The sequence below is a fragment of the Anas platyrhynchos genome, chromosome 4 (genome assembly GCF_047663525.1).
Source record: "Anas platyrhynchos isolate ZD024472 breed Pekin duck chromosome 4, IASCAAS_PekinDuck_T2T, whole genome shotgun sequence".
Classification (NCBI taxonomy): Eukaryota; Metazoa; Chordata; class Aves; order Anseriformes; family Anatidae; genus Anas; species Anas platyrhynchos.
The window spans coordinates 22,647,923-22,674,286 of NC_092590.1; the positions used below are offsets into that span (position 1 = coordinate 22,647,923).

Below are 26,364 nucleotides of genomic sequence, written 5' to 3' on the forward strand. Positions count from 1 at the left end.
ATTCCCACGGCCGTCTGGCTCTGATATTGGGCACGGGTCCTCCTCACGGCTGGGCGCTGGCTCCCCCGTTCCTCTGCGCTGCTCTTGGGGAGCGGCTGAGCCCGGTCGGCGGGGGCTGCCGGGACGGGGACTGCCGGGGCGGGGGCTGCTGCTCCCCCGCCGCGCCGCCGGGATGAATGGAGCGGGGCCGGGCGGGAATGCCGGCCGATGAATGAGGAGGGACCCGTGAATGAACGAATGAATGAACGAACGGGGGCGGGAGGGGTGCGCACCGCGGGGGGGCGCTGTGCCGCCGCCGCCCGGCAGCCCCCGGCCGCGCACGTGTGTGAATGCGCGGGGCTGGGAGGGGCGGGGCGGGGCCGTTTTTTTTTTTTTTTTTTTTTTTTTTTTTTATATAAAAGCTTCCCGCCACAGCACGCGCCCGTTTGGCGGCAGTTTCCCGCCACCACCGTTCCCGCCACCTGCGCGGAGCTCCCGGCGCCGGCGGGAGGGAGCCGGCCCCGCGCTGCCCGGCCCCGGGGCAGGATGCGAGCGAACGGCTCCGTCCTGAACGGCTCCGTCCTGCCGCGGGACCCGCCGGCCGGGGACGCCCCGCGCCGCCCGCCCTGGGTCACCTCCACCTTGGCCGCCATCCTCATCTTCACCATCGTGGTGGACCTGCTGGGGAACCTCCTGGTCATCCTCTCCGTGTACCGCAACAAGAAGCTGCGGAACGCCGGTAAGCGGCGACGGGGCGAGGAGCGGGCTCCGGGAGCTCCTCGGGCTGCCCCCGCGCTGCGGTGGCGGAGCGGCTGTGGGTATTTTTAGCGCCCGCCGCCGCCTCGTGGTGCTATTTTTGGCTCCCACCTCGGGAGGGAGGAAGCAGGGAGCCTCCGAGGGCGGCATTTAGCGCGGGGTTAGGGGTGCTGCCGGGGCACGGTGCGATTCCGCGTGATGGGTGCTGGGCTTCTGGGTGAGCTGCTTTCAGGTAGAGAAAGGTTTCAGGTGATACATAGGTGATACACTTCCACCTGCGGTGCGAGCTTCAAAGCCAGCCACACGTTAAATTATAAACGTTGCAGGATTCAGAATAAGAGGACACTTGCTTCGCTTGTTTTGTTCGCCTCCTACTTGCTATTTCTTTTAGGAGCAGGAGACAGCTTGAGGTACATCCTTAATCTGTAGTTTTGACAGGATAGTTTTTGCGATGGTCTGTATTAAGTAAATCCCTTTTAGCTCATGTGCTATTGCTCTGACAGGCAGCAACTTCCTCAGATTCATTCTGCTTTATCACGGCAGGCCAGCTGCTGCGCACGTGTACCAAATCTGCGCTCAGCCCCATGCATCTTTCATTGAGAGAAATAGGAGTGTGTGAGGGAAGCTGTGCTGTTAATGAAAGCAGAATCTCACTCTGATAATAGAGATGCTAGCTGTACTTTTTTCATGACTAACTGCGCGTTTCTTTGTTACAACTTTGCTACATTTAGTAGCTAGTGGTTCAAAATTCAGCTGAAGGGGAACTTGATCCTTGGCTTCGCTGTAAACTGGCACAGCAAAGGTAGCTGACTGGCAACCAGTGGCATGCTTACCTTTCTGAGGTTAAGTCAGGCAATTCATGTAGATGGTACATGTCAGCTTTATTCAGCTGTTGTGGAATACCAGAATGAAGAGAATCTGACTTTTCCTGATGCCATTGATCTAAATTCCTAAAGCTGTATCTTGCTTTCATTGACAGAAGTTACTTTCACTAGAGCTGGCAGTACTACAGTGTGCAATACTGTATGGTCGAGATGAGAATCAGACTCCAAAATGCTAAGGCAGCACTTGACTAGCTTTGTTTCTTGTGAGATGCTCTAATGGAGTGAGGGTTGAGATGGCCGTGTTACTGGGGTTATTCCAGGAAAAAGGGGTGATGCTCTCTTCCCCCTTAATACAGACATACTTCAATGCTTCTGGGGGAGGGGGAGAGTTGCACTGCAGACACCTCTGGTAACAAGCCTGAAATAAGTACAGTGCCAATTTTTTTGGAAATGTAACTCACTGGTTTGGTTCTGTGTGCATGTTCAGTACTGTACATTTCACAATATCCCTCTTGAATCAAGACACATGCTTGCTTGCTCTTACTGCATTTCTCATTCTTTTTCTGTCACAGTGAACTGCAGCAAACTTTCAACAGTTATCTCCTACAGCTAGGGGAGCAGAGCACTTTCCTGAACATATGATTTAACCTTGAATATGAACTAGATACTTTCCTATACTCTGAAAAGAAGGATTATTGGAAATAAGTAGATACTTGGTACATGATAAATTGTTTATAGTCTCCTTTAGTGAAAAATAGGAAAAGTTTTAAGTTTCCTAATGAGGCAGATTAAAAATCCTTTTCCTCAAAGGAAAGATTCATAATACATAGATAAAATGAAACTCTGGGAAGAAAATAAGCCTTGAAAAGGTGTGTGGACTGTTCTTGACTAATCTGGTAAAACCCCATACCTGGGCATAACTTGGCCTATGTGAACACTACTATTAACTTGGCATTGAATTAAGGCTTACTCAGGTGAGTAAACTTATGATTAAGTGTAACTACTCAAAAACACTGACCTAATATTGAATAGGAAGGAGCTTCCTAAGTTTTCATATTAATTCCAGGTTATTCAGCAAGAGAGAACATTGCAAATTGTGTTTAAATCAGATCATATAACTTGCTGGTTATAAAGACAGTTACAACTTTTTTACAGAGCTATAATAAGAGAAACTTCTGGTTTTACAACAGCCTATGTTAATAAGTCTTTTGCTGGCACATTTATTAAGGAAAAAAGGACACAGGATGAAAATTCCACTGGAAAAAGGTCAGGGAGGAACAGAAGACACCTCCTGAAGAAAATATATCATTGAAGACTTTTCTTTTTCCAAGAAAGGACTAACAAATGAGGAATATTAATACAAAAAGGTGGATTTGGTGGGGGAATACATCTTGCATCTCTGTCCCACTCTCTATGTACATATTTTGGAAGATTACTGCAAATTGAACCAGTGGACTTATGATTAAAAAAATGCACTGAGGAATAGTAGGAAGGCATAGAAAAACCTTCTCAACAAGTGGTATAACCTTCTTGACAGTCTGAAGGTTAGTAAAAGGCATTGGCCAAAGCAGAGAAGTCAGTATCAAAGAAGTTTGTCTCAGCAAGCGAGGAGTTTCTGATACTACAGACTCCTTCATAGTCACAAGCATGGCTTCAGTAGATGCTCTTCTAGACACAGAAGCTGATGATGCAACTGGTAGGATCCTCTTTTATTTAATGTACTTGACTTGTAATAAGTTTCATAGTTCTGGTCTGTTTCTTTAATGGTAACTTTCTAATCTAACAAGCACCTGACACCAATTCAGTCCTGATGGGAACAGTTGTGATTTAATGCTGGACTGAATTTGGTTTATGATGTCTGATCTTTTAACTTTGAAAGAAATTTCAAGAGGAACATTCAAGGCATAAGGATTCTAGTGCCTGTATCTTGACAGGATGTCCATGCAACTTAAACTTTAAGCTTATGTGCTTTCTTTAATAATTCATTTGAAGAAGAATGAGGATAGCTCATTTTCAAAAGTTTGCTGTAAATCATCTTAATATTTGCAATGGAAAATGAAATTCATAGATGAGAAATAGGGTCATTCAACAAATTCTACCCTGAAATATGGAATAACCAGCTTTAGGGAAGGTAGATTAAAGAAATGCTAGTAGTTCTTGCAATAAGTGAAATTTCTATTTGAAACTCTTAGCACTGGAGTTAAACACCTCAGAAAAATGTGAAGAGATTATTCAAAGTGGTTTATGTAGGATTGTACAGATTCCTATCAGTGACTGCTAGTATCCTTATGCCTTTGCTGTTAACCATGCCAAGAAAAACAATGCATCAAGAACAAGGTGAAGGAGCAGTTGTAAGTCTTTGACTCTGAAGATTAGTTTAAAGCTTAGTATGTTAAAATGTCAGCGTTTTGGCCATGGGGGGCTTGGGTGTACAGTGATTACAGGACTGGGCCATTCTTAAGGTCAATGAAGAAAGTTCAAGTGCTACTGTCCTCTTGTTCTTCTTTCTATTCCTTCTGAAACTGGTCTCTTGGTCCAGTGGGTTGACTTTTCCTGGGTATTTTTGTACTGAGGTCAGCTGTGCCCTGATTACCCCTTCAGCAAACTTCTGTGACAGAAGGGAGCCTAAAACAGGCAAGAAGCTAGCTCCAGTAGTTTCACACTGACTCTTCTGTGCCTGCCTTGTTGGCTAATGCTTGGTAAAAGATGGATATTACAGGGATTGGTGCCAAGATGGTAACTAGCACCTACTGCATCAGGGCAGACAGCTGCATTCACACCCCACCCTCCTTCTCAGCCATCTCTCTTTTGTGTTTAGATGTGTCTGGCTTTTCCCTGTTTTCTGTATTCTTGGCACAAATGCATTGTTGCTAAAACTCTAGCTTTTGGTACTGATGAAGATAGAGCAAGTCTGATGTTGCTGAGGCCTCAGAGCCCTAGAAAAGTAATATAACTAACTCACTAGGACTGCACATGTGATTAAACTGCAGTGTTAACTACTTCAGTTTCTTCCTTTTCATTTGACAATGTTTGCAGCTGAGGCAGATTTAGCATGCATTAGGTCCAAACAGGTCTGTAAAGGAAGCTGAGTGCTCAAAGGAATTATGAGGTTGAGAGTTATCTATGAGTGTAAGTCACTGGTGGAAGAACGAAGCAGCTGTGTTCCTTAGTACTATATTTCAAAAAATGGTAATTGCTAAATAATAACAGCCATCCCAGAACTGGGGAGTGGGATCCACCAGTAAGAATATTATTTTGGAGGCTTTCAAAATTGGCCTTGTTTTAAAATTATGTATTCTGAGCAGTGTAAGAATCTGCCCATAGAGTTTTTTCAGTGCAATTTGTAGAGTATCAATCTTTTGCTTCAGTTGGAACCAACTTCTGATAATCACATTGGAGATCTCATCAAGCTTTTCAGAATGACTGCTCTTGACGATGTTTTTTAGTGTTCAGACAATTTTTAGTAGAGTAACAGTATTTAATAAATGAAATTCCTGTTGTAAATCCAGACTAATGTAACCATTGTTTTTGTTACAGGTGATCCTTGGACTTCTTTTTCTGTCCAGAGAGAGAATGGGTAGCCTGACAAATATTTGACTCAAGGGCGATAACTAACAGAAGATCAAGTTGTAGCACAAATTCAGGGTTCTGATGAAAGCTGAGATGTTGATGGCATTATTTCAGACATAACTTCAGGTATTAAAAATGGTAAGCTGATTGGGAGAGGGGAAAATATCTAGAGGAAATACTGAACTTGGACAATTGAACAGAATTGAGTATAAAAACTCGGTTTAAATAAAGCTGTTCCAAAGACTGGTTTTGATGAATAATTTACTGAATTGAGGGTTTTTCAGAGAACTACTTAAATGACATTGTCCTGTCAGTGACCAACAACAGATGAGTATTTCAAATAACATTCCATTCTTTCTAATATGTCCGCTAAATTCAGCTATTTATACCTTCTGCAAGTTTCTGCTTTTTGAAGTCTTTCACAGTAGTGCTTCTAGTTTGCTGCTGCTAGCAGAGAACAGTACCTACATATTATACTGCTTGTCTTTTTTAGTAGTTCTTGGAGTGCTTCTCCCTTTTCTGATTTAGATGGCTTTTCATCTTTAATCTTTTAGCAATTTCTGATCTGCTTCTACTCTTGTTCTTTTTCTACTTTTCTTTTTACATTACTTTCCTATCCTGCTGTGGATGCTTCTTGTGTTTCTAGCAAATGACATAAGCAGCAAGTCTAGTTTAGTGACAACTCTTACCAACAGTGGGCATCCAATGCTATAGGACAATGTCCAACCCATTTGTATAAGGCTGGCTTTCCTAGGGCAATAACAACTGCTATAGCGGGGTTAATTCAGTGCTATGCATTAATCTAATTTTGCAACCTCAAGAACCTTGTCACCCTTGCTCTTGGCAGCTTTTGTCATATCAGTGAGCTGCTTCAAATTTCATGTTAATTTTGCATTCCTGAGTAATGATTGCCAAGCTCTGTTTCAGGAGGATGAGTGTTACTAAGAATTCTTCAGGTTAAGAGAATATTGCTAATGTTTTATTGTCTGCTTATTTAATGTGTAGTTAAAAATGCTGAAGACTGTAATACAAATGCTGCTATTAGAAGTGTTCTTTCAAAGTCTATTCCCCTTAAAGTCACAGAGGTACTACAGCAGCTAAGTAGTATAATCCAGGTTCCTACCTTCCATGTCAAAATAAAGGTCAGACCTATCTTTTCCTCCTGTAGTTTTGAGGATGGATATGATATACAAGAACAAAACCTAAATGATACCCTTACATTTAGATGATAAGAATGTTGCATGTTTTAACCTTGTACTTTTCAAGCTGATCAGAAACTAAGGTGTAATCAGCAAGTCTGTTTAACTCTTTAAATAGTGACTTCTGTTACTTCTAAATAGCTTTGTAGTCATGACTAAGTGTACAAAGGTTCATGTCCTATATTTTTAAACAGTATTCACTCATATCCTTAAAGAGAAGGCCAATTTATATCCCTTCCTTGAAGAAACACCTTGCACGGGAAGTGAAATATTCCTAGCTCATTTGCTTCACTTTATAAATGACCTAATACCAGGTCATGTATCTAGTTCTAGAAGACATTACTTTATTGATAATCAAATTTGTAATTAAATCAAATTATCTTATAGTCCCATTGTAGTCCCGTACTTGAATTAGGCATTTTCTCATCATGGAGAACTTGATCTCTTCCTTTGCTATAGTTGTAAGAAACTCCTTTTAACACTTTGCTCGTTCTTTACTCTCACATCACTCCTAAGGTCCCATGTTGAAAACAGAATAATTTCAAACCCTGCTGTGCATAAGCAAGTATTGAAATTTTCAGTTCAAATGCAAAGTAGTGGGAAAGGTATGTGGATGGCTTCTGTTTTTGTCTACACCCTTAGGTAGCCTTTTAGCTACCTTTGCGTTGCTTGGGAAGGGTATATACCTTTCCATTTAGGCCTACAGAAACCCTGCTCTGCATGATCTACATTTCACATGGATCATTTTCCTCCAATGTGATGCTGAAATATAAGCTCTATCTTACCTTAGTTTTGTATCTGCACCCCAAAAAATAAAGTTAGCAAAACTAGTTTTTCCTCTTTGAAGGAGAGACTACCAAGCAGAGGCACCCTGCCCCTGTGCTGGAAGTGGTTAACTCTTCCCTTGTTGCTTGGTATTGTGAGGTCAAGTGATAACATTGCTTTTGTTAGGTCACTTTGTCTGGACCTGAGTATCAACCTAGTGCAACAGTCAGTACTATGTTAGTTGTCTAGGGAAGACAGCCAGTTCTGTAGCCCTTGGCAAAAGGCACAAATGAGCACAAGTACAGGGATTGGCCTTGAAAATTGGTACCCAGCCACAGCCCAGAGAAGTTCTAGAAATGTGCAATGATATCTACTGGGTGAAGCATCATAATCTTTATCCCCATAGCAGTAGCTATGGATTACATTTGATGTATACTTCTTTACCAGATTCAGTGATGAGTTTTCTGCTCCTTCGTCTTGATTCTTAAGGACTTGTTCTTCCTGTGTTGGGGAGTGAAGAAGGGTTTTCATTCTTGGATATGAAAGTGTTCTTAGCTCAATACAGGCATGGTATGGGCAACTTCATTTTAGGGGCATTGAAAGAAAGGTACCTTTGCATGAATTTCCCTCACTTTATTAGTATCACAACGCCACTTTTTAGTGCCTTTTTTGTGAGTGCGGAAGGAGAATTTTTTTTCTTGAGTAACAGCATCCACAGACTTGTTTTGAAGTTATTTTGAAGGACTGGATATTGTTGGAGAACTTGGTAGCTACGTTTTATGAAGAATTGATGTCTCCATATATGTGAATGAACTGGATATTTCACTGGTTTATTTCATTTTGGATGAAGAACTAATGAATTATAAATAAAATCATTTTTATTAATGGTTTGTGTATTTTGCATTCATATATTGTCTTTTAATGTAAATAATTATTAATTGTCTCCAGATATCTCTGGCTGTATAATTCTGGGGTCTGCCTTCTGTAGTTTGAGTAATTATCTAACATGCAGGTTTGCATAATTTTAATTTGTTACAAGATTAAAGTTCGTCCTCATTTGTGTGCCATATTAAATCTGCAAACCTTTCCCAAATTTAGGTTATTGAATCAGTTCTTACTTAGAACAAGGGATTAAAAGGGATCTTCTAGACTATCAAGTCCAATTTCTAGGTGTACTAGACTTTCATATAAATTCTTTAGGAGTCAGTCCTCACCTTAAGTTATAGCTTTTTCTTATTCCATTGCAAGAAGGATGCTCTCAATACCTAAAATGTTTTCTTGTGTAAATGTATCATGCTTACTAAATGTACTGTGCTTAATATTAAATATCTCTTCCAGTAATAAAGGGTGAGAAAAACAGCTCTTGGCTCTTACTCTAACTCTCTAGCCAAAGTCAAATATCAAATTCTATTTGTATTTTGGCAAAATAACCTTCCCCCTTCTGTGAGAGCACTGCCCCCAGGCATGCACCTCATCTCCAGAATATACCTTCCCTAAAAGCAAAATGCTTGTTGTACTGAAATCAACTAGCAAACCTTTTACCATGGCCATTAACAGCCTCCTTTCTCTACTTTGGCTGCAATACTTGCCAAAGTCTGCAATACTGTTAAGTCTTAAACCTGAAGTGCTGAAAGCAGTAAAGTCTTCTGCATAACTTCCCTTCCTATACCTGGCCTCAAGCCAAAAGCCGAAGATGCATGTTCACCTCTGTTCTCTGTGGTAAGCTCATCAGCATTTAAATTTTTTTAAATGTTACCTTTAGGTATGTTCTCTAGTGAAATTCTTAATACAGAGATTCGTTAAATGTTTTAAGAACCATGGGGTCAGATGGGGATTTTTGTTTGGTTGCCAATTTCCTTGTGATAAAGGTGATTATAAATCAGGGTTACTGTACTCTTAAGTGCCTGACCTTTGTATAGCCTGACATGGGTGCATGATGTGAAGCCAGTTGCAATTTCATGTATAGCATAGTATGCAGACTATGGAGTCTGATAATTGGTACTTCAAGAAAACCTTTTGGGAATAAAGAAAACACAAAAGGCCATCTACTACCACAAAACTGTACTCTGATTTTCCTCAAATGGATTTTGTTACTGAGGTCAAGGACAGTTTGCTTGTACTAGAGTTGTCTGGTCAGATCACATCATGTTATCCTTGATGCTATCTTTGTCCTTTGCTTTCTAAATACTCATCATTCTTTAACACATTCATTAAGCAGAATACATTTTAAAATTTGGGCTTTGCCTTATTGTACAGATTGGTGGTTCTGTTGCTATTTACATCAATATTTGATATTCCTTTGGAAGTTTCTTATCAATGTGACTATCTCTAACCAGTACCTTTTCAGTTCTTGCCTTGACTTTTATTCTAATTTAAGGAACCGCACTGTTCAGAACCTCCGCAGTGCATCATAAACCCACCTTATTCTCCCTTCCTGATGCTGAAGCATGTTTCAGCACCTGTTGCTAATTATTTTCTTGGGATTGGCTTTTTCTACTGGAGATATACAGAGTTACTTTATATAAAGCTTATGTAAGTCCTATGGTTCTTTACTATGCTGCACAAAGTATTTGTACAAGAGAGAGTTCCATTTTATGGTATACTTGTTTCATGCATTTGCAGAAATGTATTTAGCAGCATTTCCTCTAATTATTTGTATTTTTTACAGAAATTAAATTTTCATTTTTCTTTTAGTGCTGTAGTATCCCCAGAATATAACTCATGTTCATTGCTTGTGAATATATATGCTGTCTCTGCAAATAAGGATCTCATATACAGGTTAATATCCAGCATGTCTGACAGGAAGACAGCACTGTTTTCCCTTCTTCCTTCATCTAGACAGGTGGCTATAAATGGTATAAATTAGAGCAATTTCAATGTTTCTGTAATTGATGCTTACTGAAATGGGTCCCATGGGGATTTTTGTATTGCTGAGTGCCATTTGAATACAGTTTTCACTGGCCAAGCTTATTCTAACTGTTCTGCATGTAACCATTATGGATAATAGAGTTAACACAGTGATCTCCATCTGTCAGGGTACACTGCATTTTTGTCTCTGCATACAGAGAAGACAGTAGAACCAAATTTGTCTTAAATGCAAATTTGTTTAAAATAGTTTTAGTTTAATACCTAAAGTAGAACTCAAAATGCAGTCAGATTTTCTTCTACTTCCTTGCAGCAAAGGTTTTCAAACATGCCTTGAATTAATTGGGCAAATAATTGGGGATTTTTTTGCAGTTTCTCCTAGAAAACTGTGTTTATACCACTTCTGTTTTTTTCAGCACTTTTTCTTGTACCTTCTCCTGCCCAGTTGGTGTACCCTGCTACTAGGAATCTCTGCAGTGCCCGATAATGTCAATTATGAACACTTTGTTGGTTGCTGGAAACCTGCCTTGGTTTTCCTTGTTTGTATGGTATAAGTATCTTGTTCACAGATGCCCTCCTCAAACAGCATTTTGTCTGCCTAGCATACCCACTTTTGTTATTTTTGGATGCACCTAGGGATTTGTGTTGCTTCTGTTCATTGTATGTTTGCACTTAGGAATATTAGCACTTTAAAAGGGCATTGAGTGCTTCCTTTGCAATTACTCTGTGTAAGAATTTCTAAGGAATACTTCATGACAATCTAATACAGTTGTGCGAAGCTTGGATTTGCACCCTGTTAATACTGCTGGCAGTGATCATTATCTAAATCATGCTGTGAAGATGCCCTGAAGATATGGTGAACTCTGACACATGTAAGTGCAGGGGTACAAATGCATTAAAAAGAAGATTAATAAGCTAAGTGAAACCATCCCAGTGGAGACAATTTGCAGTCTGCTTGTTGATGGTGTTTGTACTGGGGTATCCCAATTATGACAGCAGTAACCCACCCCATCATTGTAAGCTTTTATAGCAGGTCTTCCCTATACTTTCCTTAAGCTTTTACAGTGACAGAGCTTTGCTACTAGAATGCTGACTAGCAGCAGGCTGCCTGAGTGCTTCTTTCCTGTGCAAAGATAACTTCATAGACTACCATCAAAGCAGTGAACTGATTTCTAAGATCTGCTTATATTCAGAGATTCACGTTATCTTCTGTATCCATATTTATTCAGAAAACTTCAGATCAGATTCAAATCTCAAAGATACTGTTTCTATATTTTGTCTAGTCATCACAAGGAATGGTCAACAATTCAATGTTTGCCTACTTTACTTAAAAACAACCTTGTTTGCCTTGCCAACAAATTTCCAAATCATGAATTTTCTCATGTCACTTTTTTGTCTACTCAAACCAAAGAATGGAATTTCCAGTAGTAACACTGTATGTCAGCACCAGTATATGCTTAAGCTGAAACCCATTCTGAAGACGTACATGTATTAATACAACTTTAAGAATGTATGTTGTGATAGCATTTCTACATATTCATATGAGAAGTGGAAATGTAGCATGTGACCAACCACTTGTAGAAACACTAAAAACAAATATTTTTAGCACATCAGAATGTTATTAGAAATAAAGAACCATCTAATGATTACCTATCTGTAAACTGAAAGAATGATACCTTCTGTATTCAAAAACTAAGATGCTACTGAGATAGGAAGACATGATTTGACAAGTAAGGAAAGTCATATAACTTGAAAAGTGAATTTCAATTGTAGGAGGGCAATGATTAGGCAATAAGACTAAACCCTACCTTCACTCAAAGGTTTAATAACTCTGGAGAATTACTGAAAGTTAGCTATGACTTGGCATGTGTAACTTTGTGGTTACTTTTGGGCTGGTGTCTGTCTGTCCTTCTAAAGAAGATGGTTTTCAGGAACTCCACACCCCCCCCCCAGTGATTGCAGTACTCACAGTGGATAGAAGGGGCATCACTGCAAATCTTCAGTTGTATAAGGTGGTCTTAGTTCATAGAGCGTTGTTCAGCTAGCAGCATCAAAATAGCGTTCTCTGTCATTTTATCATGTTTTTTTTTTTTGATTCCTATTGCTTCCTAGAAGAGAAATTGGACCTTTCAGAGCACAGAACATTTTGGGTTGAATTTTTTGCAGCTGGTGTCTGATAACCATAATTTTGATAAGTAGCCTGACTCACTTGCTCTGAAATTAATTTGCTGGTTACAATTATTCAACTTCGGGTGTAGCTCCAATTTGGAGTTCTCAGTCACCATGCAGAACTGTATTGCTACTTCAGGGTTACCTCTGTGACTGATGAATATGCATGGTGCTACAGCCCATCACAATCCTTTCCATAAGGAGGCTTTCTGAAGGACCTGCTTTTTTTTTTTTTTGTCCAAGGCATCTTGATTCCACCAGGCTTCTGTTGCAGCACTCAAACTGTTTTAGATCACAGTATTAAGGGAATCTTCCCTATCTGACAAGGACAAATGTTTTGCATGTCATACCTAAAACAAAACTGCATGTTATCCAGTATACTCTATTGTATTGAACAATAAATGCAAGTGGATGCAGATTTTGTCATTTTCTTAGGCTTTAGTTATTTGGAGTTTTCAACCAGCTTCAGGTTTTCTAGCTTTTCAACAACAAATGGCAGCAAGCTCTCCAATGTTATATGTGTTCCTTCAGAAGATCAGACTTAAATCTTCTATCGAAGTTCTATCAAAAGGGCATCAGTTGCCCTTTTCTCATTGTCTTCCAGAACCATCTTTCCCATTCTCTGTAGACTTTGTTGATTCCATACCTGTCTTCAAAGTTCAGAAATGACCTTTGTCTTTAACAATCTGTGTCAATATGTCGAATACTAAATTTCTGCCTGCATGCGGACACAGGACCTCTATTTCTTGTTCTGTGTGGACTTTTGCTCTTAGCACAGTTTTCTTATTTTGTACTATCTGTCATGTCATTCCTTCCATGTTTGTTCCTAGTCAAAGCTTATAATTTATTACATTTCTTTAGACCCCCTCATATATCTTGTCTGCTTGTATCACGGTTTTCAAGCAGTCAGTGTAGGAAATAGCTAAATCCATTGGATTCTATTGCATCTTGCAGTCCCTAGGCATTTTTTCCTACGTATATTCCACATCAAACACTACATCATTTTAAACCCTAGCTACAGTTAGGAAACAACTTTAAAACTACTGTTTATTACTTCATTTATTCTACCTCAAAATCAAATCCTTTTAGTTTAGAAGTCACTGTGAAATACCAGGAATGTTCAGCTATTCACGGAATTCTTTTCTACATAGGTAAGTTTGATAGCATTTCAATTAATAAATAATATCAAAGAAAGAGCAGCAGGAACATAACTTCAGTCAAAGAAAATCAAAGTATAATTTTATGGTATATAGAAAAATTTGAATCATCTTAAATACAGTATTACTCTACAAATCACTCTACAAGTTTCTTAAAAAGATTTACTGTTAAGTGTTCTTTGCTTCTTGCTTTTTCAAGTTCTTGTTTGGATTGTAGCCCTGAAACAAATCTGCTTAAGCTAAGCTGTTTAAAGCAGTACCTAATGCTTTGTTAATTGTCCAGACAGATTACTTATTTTAATGACTCAGCTTTGCCTTCAAGATTTCATGACATCTTGGCACAGCATCCTGGCACTATTCTGACAGGAGGGGCTGTAGGGAAAAAGCGATTAATATGGGTCTTGAAATTACCACTCAGTGAAGTGGAGTAAATGCATGAATAATTTTGAACCTACAACACATAGGCACCTGAAATTCCCATTTGTTAGTTTATGAATCAAATTTAAAATATTACAAGTTTCTTCTGTTACCAGTGACTTAGACCTAAATAGTAGGGGGCTGTATAAGCTGTTTTCTTGCCTGATACACTGTAAATCCCTTTGAGCAGCAATAGTTCTGAAACTTATGTATTTTAAAGGAGGATATGAATCATTACAAATATACTATGCTTTTGAATGCCTCTAGCCCCTCAAAGAATTTCAGACACTGCACAATTAGATTTATTTCAGTGATGGATGCATTTGTGCAGAACATGTGTAGTTTAGTATATTTGGGCTTTGCAAAAAGGAAGGTTTTCAGCTTCGATGGCATTGTAGAACTACGTAAGAAAAAGGATTAAGAGTCTTCCTTACTGTAGACTGTTGATTCCACTAAGGTATCTCACTTTGGGCTTTTTTGATCCACATAATAAAATATTCACATACGGCATGTGAATACATTACATATATAATATACACAATGTCAGACTACTTTATCTGAGGAAGAACTGTTGTCCCTGTTAAATGAGTATCTAAAATAATACAATATATTAGCTTCAGTCTCTTTATAAAGCCTGAGAAGTACATTCCCCAAATACACTGTAGAATACTAAGTCTCTCTAAACTCCAAGCATCATATATGACTTCTTTTATTCTGTAGTACTCTAGAGTTGAGGCAGAAATTCGTGAATTTATCTTTGGGGTGAGTCACCTATTCTGAACATGACTAATTGTGATTTTGCTTTCTGCATTTGTGGCCTGTTACTTCAAATCCCATGTCTGTACAGAGACTTGTTTGTAAGGATTGTTGTATAAATTCAGAAAAATACATATTTCTGACTTTCAGAATTGGTAGTCTCCCTGCTTTTTTGTGAGTGGTCTTTGAGTCTGCCAGTATACAATTCAGTCTTGATATTCCTGCACATTTTTGAATTATTTTTGTATAGCTTGTAAAATTCTGAAAATGTATCTCATATGTTACAAGAATGATAATTTTAAAAGAAAGCACTTGAGTTTTTTCTCCAGATAACCTTCCTTATAAATGCCATTTGTTCACAAAAGTTATTCAGATAACATATGTCCCATAATCCTTCAAAAAATTGGCTTGAAAGAAAATGAACTGTGTAATTAGATGTTCTTTCATGATCATGTACTGAGGTAATTTCATACTTAAGTTTGCACAGCTGTTTTTGGATGAGATGATACAATAAAGATAAACATTAGAATATGTTCAGTTTGTTTTTTCTGGAATTAGCATTTTGAGAGGCAACAATTAAATGGAAAAGCTAATAGAGTTAATGAGTCTGTGGAAAAAAATGATTAGTTAAGAAAATTAATGGCATGATAGCTCTATGGACCTTTCAGTTCTTTAAAGATCTTATTTCCATTTACTTTTAATCCAGGTACATCATAGAGATCATTGAATTAAATATATCAGTTAATCACTAGTGAAGCACAGTTCAAATGCTCCTGTGAATTCTTTTAGATCTCAGTCCCTTTAACCACAGAATCATAGAAAAGCTGAGTTGGAAGGGACCCATGAGGATCATTGAGTCCAACTCCTGGGTCCCTTAAGGGTCACCCTCTTCCCTCCCTCCACCACCACCCCCCCAGCCCCCCCCCCAGAAAAAAACAACACCCATAGTGTCTAATTTACTTTTCTTGCCTTATATTGCCTAGCACCAATGAAAGTTGCTTTCGGATATTTCCACTATTTGTGTCTTAAATGATAGTTCAAATAATGTCTAATATTCACTAGAATGCATCTTCTCTCATTTGTTGTGCCAGTGTCTGAAGTTTATGAGGTTACTTACAAAGCTTGCCCTAAGTTCTCCATTTTACCAAGTAAAATAAATGTTGCTGTGTCTTCCACTGTATTTACATACTGTTGAAATCAGAAACTTTACTGAAGGTACTGGATGCTAGTGAAAGCAGGAGGTAGCCTTGAGTTACATTTTTCTCCTTGCCAAGACTGCTTATAACAAGGAACTTAACATTACTTTAAAATGTACATATTTGATATCAATGACTAGCCCCTCAGTTTAGCCAAAAAGCTCATTGCTGTACTTGTTGGGAAAGTCTATAGTACTTCTTTACAGACAGCTTTATCTGTTTTTGGGTAAGACCAGCATGTCTGATAACCACAATGAGATGATCGACTGCAGGTTATTTATGAACTGATACATCAGAATGACTACATTTATAGTAAGACATTTGTGTCTCCTCTAGCTTATGAATTTTTAAACTTATAATAAAATCTAATAAAATCATGTCCTTTTAAACAAGTTGAAATACCAGTCAACTGTAACTATGTATGCGTAAAATTTCTACTGACAGCTCTAGAGTAGTCATAAAATAAGGTAGTCATAAAATAAGGGCATGGCATAGCTTTAAAAGTACTACAGCAACAGCTAGTGATGCTTGCTCTAGTTATGGTCTTGCCACAAAAACTGCACACATCAAAACCTTCCAGAGTTTCTTTTCTGCTGAATTTGACTTAAAAGTAATCATCACAGAATTAACTTTTTTGCATTAAAATATTAATCTCTGAATAGCTGCCAAATATTCTCTTAAAACTAACAGCAAATGAGAAATCCTGAAAATTTTTAACAAAGAAAAAAGCTGAAGTCACATAGAGTGAACCACAAATCGAGCTGCTAGCCTGACTCAGACACTTGTTAATAGAGCTGTAAACTTTAAACTGAGATTTTCTAAAAAGCATAGAGGTGGTCCCTCTGTTGATGCGCAGTGATTTAAATATTGAAGCTATCATGACCAGTGTAAGGGGAAAGTCAGTATAAAGGACAAGTCTTATTTTCATTTCCATGAATCTAATCTACTAATTTGAAAAAATGCTTTCTAAACCATAGGGAAAAAGAGACATGTTTGTGACAACAGAAATTAAATTATATAGTAATAAGAATATTTACTAATTTCATGCTTATTTATACTGCCCCTGTAATGTACTGGGCTTCTATGTAGTAAGTATTGCAAAAACACCCCCAAAAATGTGGTCCTTATTAACAGGATTGCAATCAAGTAATTAGGAATTGGGTTCATGCATTGGCTTACTTATTCTCATTCTCTGCTGATCATTCATTGAGCATGACATCACAGCTGTAACTTGTATGAGAGTTGTTTAAGAGATGTGGCAGACTGAAAGTCTGTTTCGTGTACTTACATATGTATGCGTACTATGTAAAGTGTATATATCTGTTATGCAACATCTCATATATTGCCTGGAGCAGCACACCTTCCAACAATCATTTCATTTTTATTAACACCTGCATTACCGTAGGCTGAAGATTTTTATTTTCTTCCCTCTCAGTGTGTGAGAATGCACCTCCCACTGTATTTGTCTTCAAACCCAGTCTCAAACAGCCTAGGTATCTTAGTCTGTTCTTTCCAATTCAGTGTCATATTTCATCTATCAGATGAAAATCCAGAGCCATTTGTCCCCATTGAATTCAGCTATGCTGAATTTTTACACTGAAATGGTAGCCTCTGGTTAGATTTTGCCTGCATTTTGTTGATATCAGTGTGTCTGTGCCACTTGCAGAGATTGGTCATTTCCTCCTTAACCTCTTCTAAATTAAAAAAGCAAACCTTTAATTGATGCAAGTGTTATCAGCTTCTACAGTTGTGATAGCTGTAGCTGATGTTACATACTCCCGTGTAATGTTCTTTGCCTATTGAAATTCAAGGTCAAGACATAAGAAGCTATGATATTTTCTTAATAAGATTCAAGCCAAAACAGAAATTGATTGGAAACTATCAGGAGATAGGCCTCCCTTCTAGAAGTATTTCAAGCATTTGTATAGCATGCAATTTTAAACACCTCACACACTTTCAACATATTTCAGGTTATTGCAGAGGCTTCAGAAAGGACAGTGGATTTGGCCAAGCAGTTCTCTAGACAACTTTGTTTAAAGCTGCAAGCTCTAAATAAGAATTACCTACAGTAAGATATGCACATGACAAAGTGGTAAATGGAAGAGGCAAAGGCATGTACCAAGAGATGGAGCTTTGAAAGCGTTATCCACACCAAAGACCTTTCTGAAGTTAGGTTCCTTTGTCTTTCAAATATAGTCACCTCACAGGGGACCCAAATGAAGTTTCCAGGGTTGTTGTTGTTTTTTGTTTGATTTGGTTTGGTTTTGGTGCTGTTCCATTTCAACATGAAAATGGTGAAATGTCACGTTTTAAGGATGTGGATGCCTCAGTCAGAATATAGTACTTACCCTGCAGCTGGCTTATTTTTAAGTGCTCTGCAGATCTAGGGCTTAGCTGTGAATGTCAATGTTGGAATGCTTGGAACTAAAAGCCATTTTACAGATTTTTTTTTTGGTCTCCCTTCTTTTTTCATGTTTCCACTGAACTTAGAAGTCAAATGTTTTTGAGAGTGGAAAATATCCAGGAAACTCAAAATGCTCTCAGAAGTTTAGAAGTCCCCAAAATACTTCAGTTACTTCAGATAGTTTTGTCTTCATCTTATTGCAACACCTCCACAAAAGCAGAGCATGATTGATGTATTAAACATCTAGGGAAAGAAAAAAAAATAGCTTCAGTGCCAGTTACACTTGAGAAGATGAGACAAATTTTATTTTCTATCTGAATGCTGAAGGCACTTTCTGCTCAAATGACTCTTCTTCTGATAAACAAAGTATTCAAAATGAAGTTCCTTAGACACATGTTTTTAGTGATGGTAACTGGAAGATTTCTTATGTCACTGTGTCGTCGTGCCTAGTATGTCCATGTTCCAGTCACTCAAATCCATAGATTTATCTAAAATAAAAATCAGTTCCAACACATTGCATTCCCCTTTGGCTTATCTTTAACTGCTTGAGTTGTCACAAAAGTCATTTTAATAGAGGCAGCTGCATTTCATCAAAATAGTGTGTGATGCTGTTCTTTGAGTACTGACAAGCCAAAGCTGTGCAAAGCAACCTCAATCCAAAGTTCAGAAGAACTCTTCATTGCTGAATTTTCTGAGGTTTGTTTCAAAATTTCTAGGTGATCTTTCTACATGACGTTAGTATATGTTTTGCTCCATCTGTGAGTATTTTTCATATCAGAGTTCTTATTGATGTTATTAATCAGCCATAGATTTTTTGTTTTCTAAAGGCAAATGGAAGGTTTGTAAAAGTCAAATTTGACCATTTCCAGAAAACAAATGGCTTCACTGTTTTGTGCCAGTGATTCCTTTCCTTATAATATCTTTTAAGCTAAGTGGCAATTTTTGCAGATTTTTTTCCTCCTGTAATTTTCAGGAGCATGACTTTCAGAAGAGAGCAATCATCTTTTCAGAAAAGAGATGGGGTTATTACCTGTTGTATGGTCACATCAAATCTGCTTGACAGGTATGCTTTGCCAATGATTACCATTAACACCTGCATGAAGTGGAAAGCCATTTTAGATAATATTGCAGCTTATTTAGCTAATATTGCAGCTATATTGCAGTTATCCAGAATGGCTAAACATCTCCCATCTGTTTTTTTTTCAGTTTGGGAAATATGTAGCCACAGTGATTGCTGTTTGATCTTTTTACCTGTCAGATTGCAGTGGCTGAAAAATGATCTACATTATGGTGCCACTTGAACTTTGAATGGGACACATGAAAATGACCTTAAGACAAATAATTTAAACTGATTAGGAACTTAAAATATAGAGAGACTTTGTTTCTAGCTGGAAATTTTGATCTGTTCCCCCTTTATTTTCCTTCAACTTCTTAGTCTTCATAATAAAGTGTTAATAGCTCTCAACATACTGAAGGCATCAAATTCTAGTGGGATATGAACCTGTGCTAGGAATTTTAAGAAGTCTGTCTCTTTCTACATACCATAGGACCAGCTCCATCAAAGTGACCCTGAAAAAGCATCTCCCTGGTCAATTCATTACTGTATTTCCCAATCTGCTTGCTTGCAACTGTGCAAGTTGTGGGGTAAAGACTGAATCTTCATCTATGCATGCACTACTCATTCTCTTCAGGAAGTGTTGTTTCCCATGGAACTTCTAATGGCAAGGGGTGTAGCACTGTTGAAGAGTGCCTGCTTTAAATGAAGGAGGACCTGGGTTTGATCCCTGGCATCTCCAGGAGTGCTTTTTGGTTGTGGAAGGTGATTTCTCCATCTCTATTCCACTCTTGTGAGACCCCACCTGGGGTACTCCATCCAGCTCTGAGGCCTCAGTACAGGAAGGACATGGGCCTGTCGGAACAGGTCCAGAGGAGGGCCACAAACATGACCAAGCACCTCTCCTATGAAGGAAGGCTAAGAGTTCTGGGGATGTTCAGCCTGGAGAAGAGAAGGCTCTAGGGAGACCTCATTGCAGCCTTTCAGTACTTAAAGAGTTCTTATAAAAAGGATAGAGAGGGACTCTTTACTCATGTAGATAATGATAGGACAAGGACAAATGGTTTGAAACTGAAAGAGGGGAGATTTCGATTGGATGTTAGGAAGAAGTTCCTTACTCAGAGGGTGGTGAGGCACTGGAACAGGTTGCCCAGAGAAATTGTGGATGCCCCATCCCTGGAGGTGTTCAAGGTCAAGTAGGATGGGGCCCTGGCAAACCTGGTCTAATGAGTGGCATCCCCACCCATGGCAGGTGGCCTGGAACTTTAGGTGGTCTTTAAGGTCCCTTCCAATCCAAACCATCCTGTGATTCATTTCCTTAAGTACGATTGTAGGCACAATGTTTTGAAAAAGTTGTCTATCAAATTATACAATAATAACTTTTAATATCTAATTGAATCTGAAATTATTTCAAAGACACTACTGAGATGATGAAATAAATTGTATGTGTGACCCTTCATATTTGGAAAAGAGGAGTGAGTGGTAATATAAGAACAACCATTAATTATGGAGCAGCAAGTCGTGTTATCAGTGTTAAACTTCAAATGTTTGAATAGAAATAACACATCTAGGTTTAGAAAATAAACAGAACCACTGCAATTCAACCCCTAAATCAAATAAGTCATTCTTTTTGATCCAGTTTAGTTGGGGTGTTTTCCTAAGTCTTAACCTTAATCAGCTTCTGCTTTACAGTCAGTGGACAGCTCAGCCCATTATCCTTGCACCATTCAACCTGTCAGAATTCATTAGCTTGCCATCTACAGAGAACTCCCTCTACAACCAATTGCTTGTTAATTCATCTTCAGCAAACTCTGAGGGATTTTGTTAAAGAGCCATTTTAAGCAAAGTATTTGATTTATACTTCCTTTGGCACCATTTAGCCAAAGGTTCAACAAACGTCAGATTTTTACAGCTCACCCAAGGTTGCTAAGATTTCATGCTTCTCGAGATTTTGAAAGTAATCCGTTCGCAGTGATTTTGGCAGTGGGTAAATACCACGATAAAAATCTTTTGTGATTACTGCATTGAACACTGTTTAGTACTTTTTTCCCTTTAGGGCAATTATCTTCATTAAAACACACTAAAAATAATATGATGGAGCATCTTTCAGTTTACAAGTTCAGTAACAGACATTCCTTGATGCATGTACAGCATATTTTTTCTGAAATTGCTACAGGGCATTGAAACCTTCTCTTAGAATATAATTTCTTCATTTTTATTAAACTGATTTTTTTTTGTTAGATTGCCTCTTTGATTGCTATTTGATTTCATCTTTATACTGCAGTGCCACACATTTTAAACAATAATAATCTTCAGAATTGCACTTAAGTTTAGTTATGAAATGGCTCTACAAATTGTACACTTCTTTTTGCCTACATAGAAGAGTCACTATATAGGAGAATTCTCCTGAATTTTTCTTCTCTTTCACAAATATTTTCAGGCCAGAAAATACTTAGGCTATTGTGTGAACAAAGGAAATAGGGAGTTGTGTCAAGGGAATAGGCACTAAAACTGTGGCAGCTACATGCATTTGGAACATGATTAATGTGTTTTGGAGATGGAACATGAGGGTAAAAATCTGAATCTTACACTGTTTACTGGTATATTTTTTGTTTTGTTTTTAACTTCAAACTCTCATATCTTTGCTTTTTAACTAAGAATGGATAGCATTTGACGCTTATTTTCTTGTATCTATGATTTATACCATAGATATGTTATACATTTTTGGAATGTCATTCCATGCAATCTTCTGCTGTAGGGTACCAGACAAACTAGTTCAGTTAGGAGTACAGGAGTATGTTATCAGAGGCTTCTATAAAATCAATGGATGCAGCTAAAGAAAATATTTATTTTAAAAGAAGATATCAGCACTTTCTCTTCAACGGGTAGGAAGCAATGGAAAGGTTTGCAAGGTGGAAAGTAAACCTCAGAGAAGAATAGGGAATTAAGAAGAATAAAACTAGATCTGGAAGGAGAAAATAAGGAACTTTTAGGGGATCATTTATTTCTTCTCAAAGACATAAGACCTGTAACAAAATGTAGAAAGACACTAAAGCGCTAGATGAAAGACAGTCATGAAAAACAGGTTAATAACAATGAAATAAAATAAAATAAACTCCAGAAGAGTAATTGCTTGCTTCATTCAAAGCAGAATGAAGATGTGACAGAAACTTGGGAAAGCCACATAATTTGCTTCTTTTTGCTCTTATTATCTTCTTATGTGATCAAAAAAAAAAAAAATTGAAGCTGGCATTTTTATTTTTCACCTCTAGAATCCTCTGTGCAAACTTTATAGGCTTTCAGACTTTTCAGAACTTCCAGTTTATAAAGAAATGTTTCTCACTATAGAATATGAATTTTAAATTAAGCATTGCTTTTGATAATATTTTTTCACATCATATGCAACAAATAGTTCATAAATAAGGTGAACACAATTGCATGCTCTTTACTGATAATTGAATACATTTGATATTGATTTTTCTGCTTAAAAGCAGAAAAGTAAAAGGAGATGAGTAATAGGAGATAACCATATGTTTCTTGGTAATTAGCTTTTTTTTTTTTTTTTAATATCCTAGTGTTTATTCATGTGGAAAATCGTATCTCCCACTGCTCTTGCCATAGCTTGAAAGTCTACAGTGTTAATACAAACTATTAAGGAATAAATGAGGATATTTATTTCATGGGACTTTTCCTTGATGTATTTTTCCTGTCACTTTTATACTATATGATGAATGGAATCTGAGCTTGTAGAATCTCTGAAATAATCCTTCAGTTTTGAAATAGCTTTAACAATGGTTTGAATATACTTGGCAGACACATGATAAAGGTAGCATCCATTACTTCCAACATCAGTCTTCCAAAGATATGGAATATTACATTATGGATATTACACTTGCCTTGTTTTTGCTTTTTTTTTCTTGTTTTTTTTTTTTTTTCTATGTAAAGATAAGAGGGCTTCAAACAGATCATGTGTTAGCCATAGCAAAATCAAGACTGTCCCCAGATTGTTATCAATACGCCTCAAATTCACAGACATTCCTTTCTCCATCTAAAGCACATAATATTGTGAATGTGAATGGGAGTATAGTTCACTATATTTATTTCAGAGGTATAAGCACACAATTAAATTTGAGCAATCCGTGGCCAGATATTTAACTGCTGTAACTGAAGTGCTTTATTCATCTCACAATGCAGTATCTCATAGATGATATATTAGCTTTTGATCAAATTGACCATATAAAATGTGTACGTGAATTTCACAAGTATGGTAAATCATCCTCCCCTGCTTTGATTTCTGTGTACAATGATATTTTCAACAAACATGTAGTTTAAAATAAATTTAACTTGCAGAAATATATGTGGAAAGCCTTTTCTCTTCCATAGGCAGGTATTACGTTAGTGCTGTGTCGTGCTTCTCATCAGGAACAGAATGTCAAATTTATGGAATGATAATGTCCAAGTAACTGATTAGTTCAGCAGAGATGTCAAAGACCTGGACAAGACCAGATTGTAAAACATTCAAAATGAAACTGCAGTCTATCTGTAAAAGAGTATACACCTGCAAATGAATATCTAAAAGATGAAAGCACAATGGATAACACTTAAAAATACCTAAACTACTTACAAGTAAAGGTCCCCCCCCGATTTTTTTTTTTTCTCCCAGTAGCTTGTGAGCATATAAAGAGCATTTTTGGTAGGCCATGCATTTTTGATAGACCATGCATTTTTCAACAGCTACATGTAAGTAGAATCTGTAGTTTTCTTTCTTCTTTTTCCATTTGTGATTTGTATTTATTTATTTTTGTTTTGATTTCCTTAAAATTATTTTGGGATCTCCACCCAGATCCTTCAGCTCTTAGGTAACAAGCTGGAGTAAGTTCCTTCCACCTTTACTCCCAGCAGCTACAGGGGGACTGGCATCTCCAAACAGACAGTCTCTTATTAGCCTAATTTTTCATTACTTCAGACTTTTTTTAAGTCATTCATTACCATAAAGCAACGTCATAGCTATGCAGAATCTTATTCTCTAGTCAGACTTTAAATATTTAAATGACTGATGACTGTCTTTCAAATTACTCACATCAAGTTTGAGCACTTTGTTCCAACACCACCAAGCCTTTTTTTTTAATTACAACTACAGAATTTACCACATACTAGTTCTCTTTGACTTCTAGTTATTGTATAGTGTATTTTTCTGTCAACACACTGCTGATTTGATACCAAGTGAAAATACAGGAGAATTTTGTTACTTTCTATATGAGCCTGTTCTATCTTTATTAAAAGGAAAGATATAATAAATTTCACTAAAACAGTGCCTGGAAAAGCTGGTCATGTTCAAGACTAGACTCCTCTCAACAAATCTCACAAGCAGCAGCAAAGTCCAAGCTAAGTCCCATTTACACACAGTAAATTGTAGTTTAATGAAATTATATAATAGATTGTAAGTTCTGTGGGAATGTATATGCTTCATGTAGATGACTAGAAACATACTATTGTTTAGTCTGATTTTTTTTTTTGTTACTTCCTGGGTGCATTTAGAGAGCAGACTGAATGACAAAATCAGGTCACAGTGGTGACATTCAAAGCAGCAATTAGCTTCTGATTCTCCAAAGTGCCCTACACAGACTGGAGAATGCCATATGCAAACCATGGAAGTTCCTACCTTACATGCCTGCTTTTCTCTGCTCACTGTACAGGACTGATGAGAGATACAGATGGCAGGCACTCTGGATTGCTGTTCAGTCTCTTCAATTTAGCTGCTCTAATGGGTGCTGGTACGAACCTCTGGCTCCCCTGTATTAAGATTATAGAGCCTACAGAGACAAACTCAGATGGAGCAGATGAGGCCCTGACTGCAAGTTAACAGATGCTGGCCCTTCCCTGAAACAACTGCTTTATAGTATAGACATTACTGATACACCTAACTGTATAGATTGCCTTCTACTAAATAACCACATTTGCAATGAGTTCCAGTCTACATTTGCTATAACCACTCTAACTCAGTTGTATAATGTTAACTCATCCAAAATTTGTCTTGAGATATGTCTTTTCCAGTGTTTCTCATTTTAATAAATTTAAGGCCCATTGACCTCAACAAGAAAACTTTCCTCTATTTCAGTATCGGAATTGGGCCTTATATTAATTTCAAAATATCCCATTAGGTCTAGCTAAGACTTTAACATGCTTTTAATTTAAATAAAATTATTTATAAATTACATAAAAATACTGTAATTGTTCAGAAGTCCATTCAACTAGCTGTAATTTCTACTAGCAGACACTAGAGGGAAAAAATGTTCTGTGTTTTTAGACCATTAAGATGCAAACCCAACCGTAATGCATTCCATTTTATGCATCCCTTGTCAGAATCAACATGCTGATTGTACTGTTGTGGAGTCACTGAATTAGAGCTCAGCTTTGAGAGAACATGGGATTTTAACAGTATTCTTTACTGAGCAGTCAGCTGGTGTTAAGGTGTGATAAAGGCTCATTTTGTAATCCTTACAGAAGCTGAAATCCATTAAAATACTGTAAAAAATTTTGTCTAGGTAACGACCAAGGGTTCATTTCATTCTCTTCAATGCACTGAATTCTTGTGAATATTTTATAGGTGCATGTTCATTCACAGAAACTTGCACTTCTTCATCTTTGCTAGGAAACATAGCTTAATTTTCATGAGCACAAAGTATTCTTTTAAGTGTGTGATTGCCTTTTTCCCGGCAAGCTCTCCAGCTTTTTTTTTTTTTCACAAAAAACATACTCCTTAGATTCTGCTCTTCCACCTCCCCCCCAAAAAAAAGAAGAAAAAAAAGGAAACTTGCCAAAATTAGACCCCTGCAGAATCCACATATTTACTTGAAATAATAGGAAGATTTTAAAAAGTCCAATGGTATTTTCTCCTAGACAGCTACAAAAAGCAAATGTGTGTAGTCATGGATAACAGGGAGCACAACCAATGTGAAAGTGTACTCCTGAAACTATGCCAAAAACCCATTCTAACACATATGTTGGAATGTCTCCAACACTAAAAGGCATACAGCATTTTAGGACAGTGGTAAAAACAGGCAGATGTTATCTGCTTTCTTTCTCTAGGTATTGTAAGTTAAAGCTCAGCTATCTCCAGTTTTCAGAACTATACATGTTTAATCATATTAGCTAGTTATTACTTTGCTTATTAATTATGATTAATTATATTATAATCATATTATATTAATATAACTGTATTATAATTATATAGCTTAATTACTGTAATATTT

The 26,364-nt window shown here is 37.6% G+C and overlaps 1 protein-coding gene across 1 annotated transcript in view; it reads left to right on the plus strand.

Annotated features, from left to right (window-relative positions):
• Positions 1 to 407: 407 nt before the first annotated feature.
• Positions 408 to 26,364, plus strand: part of MTNR1A (melatonin receptor 1A) — a 47,089-nt gene continuing 21,132 nt past the window's right edge. The window contains exons 1-2 of the mRNA XM_072037172.1: positions 408 to 718; positions 5,097 to 5,267. The gene's annotated coding sequence lies outside the window, so the exon portion shown is untranslated. The remainder of the gene's footprint in view (positions 719 to 5,096; positions 5,268 to 26,364) is intronic.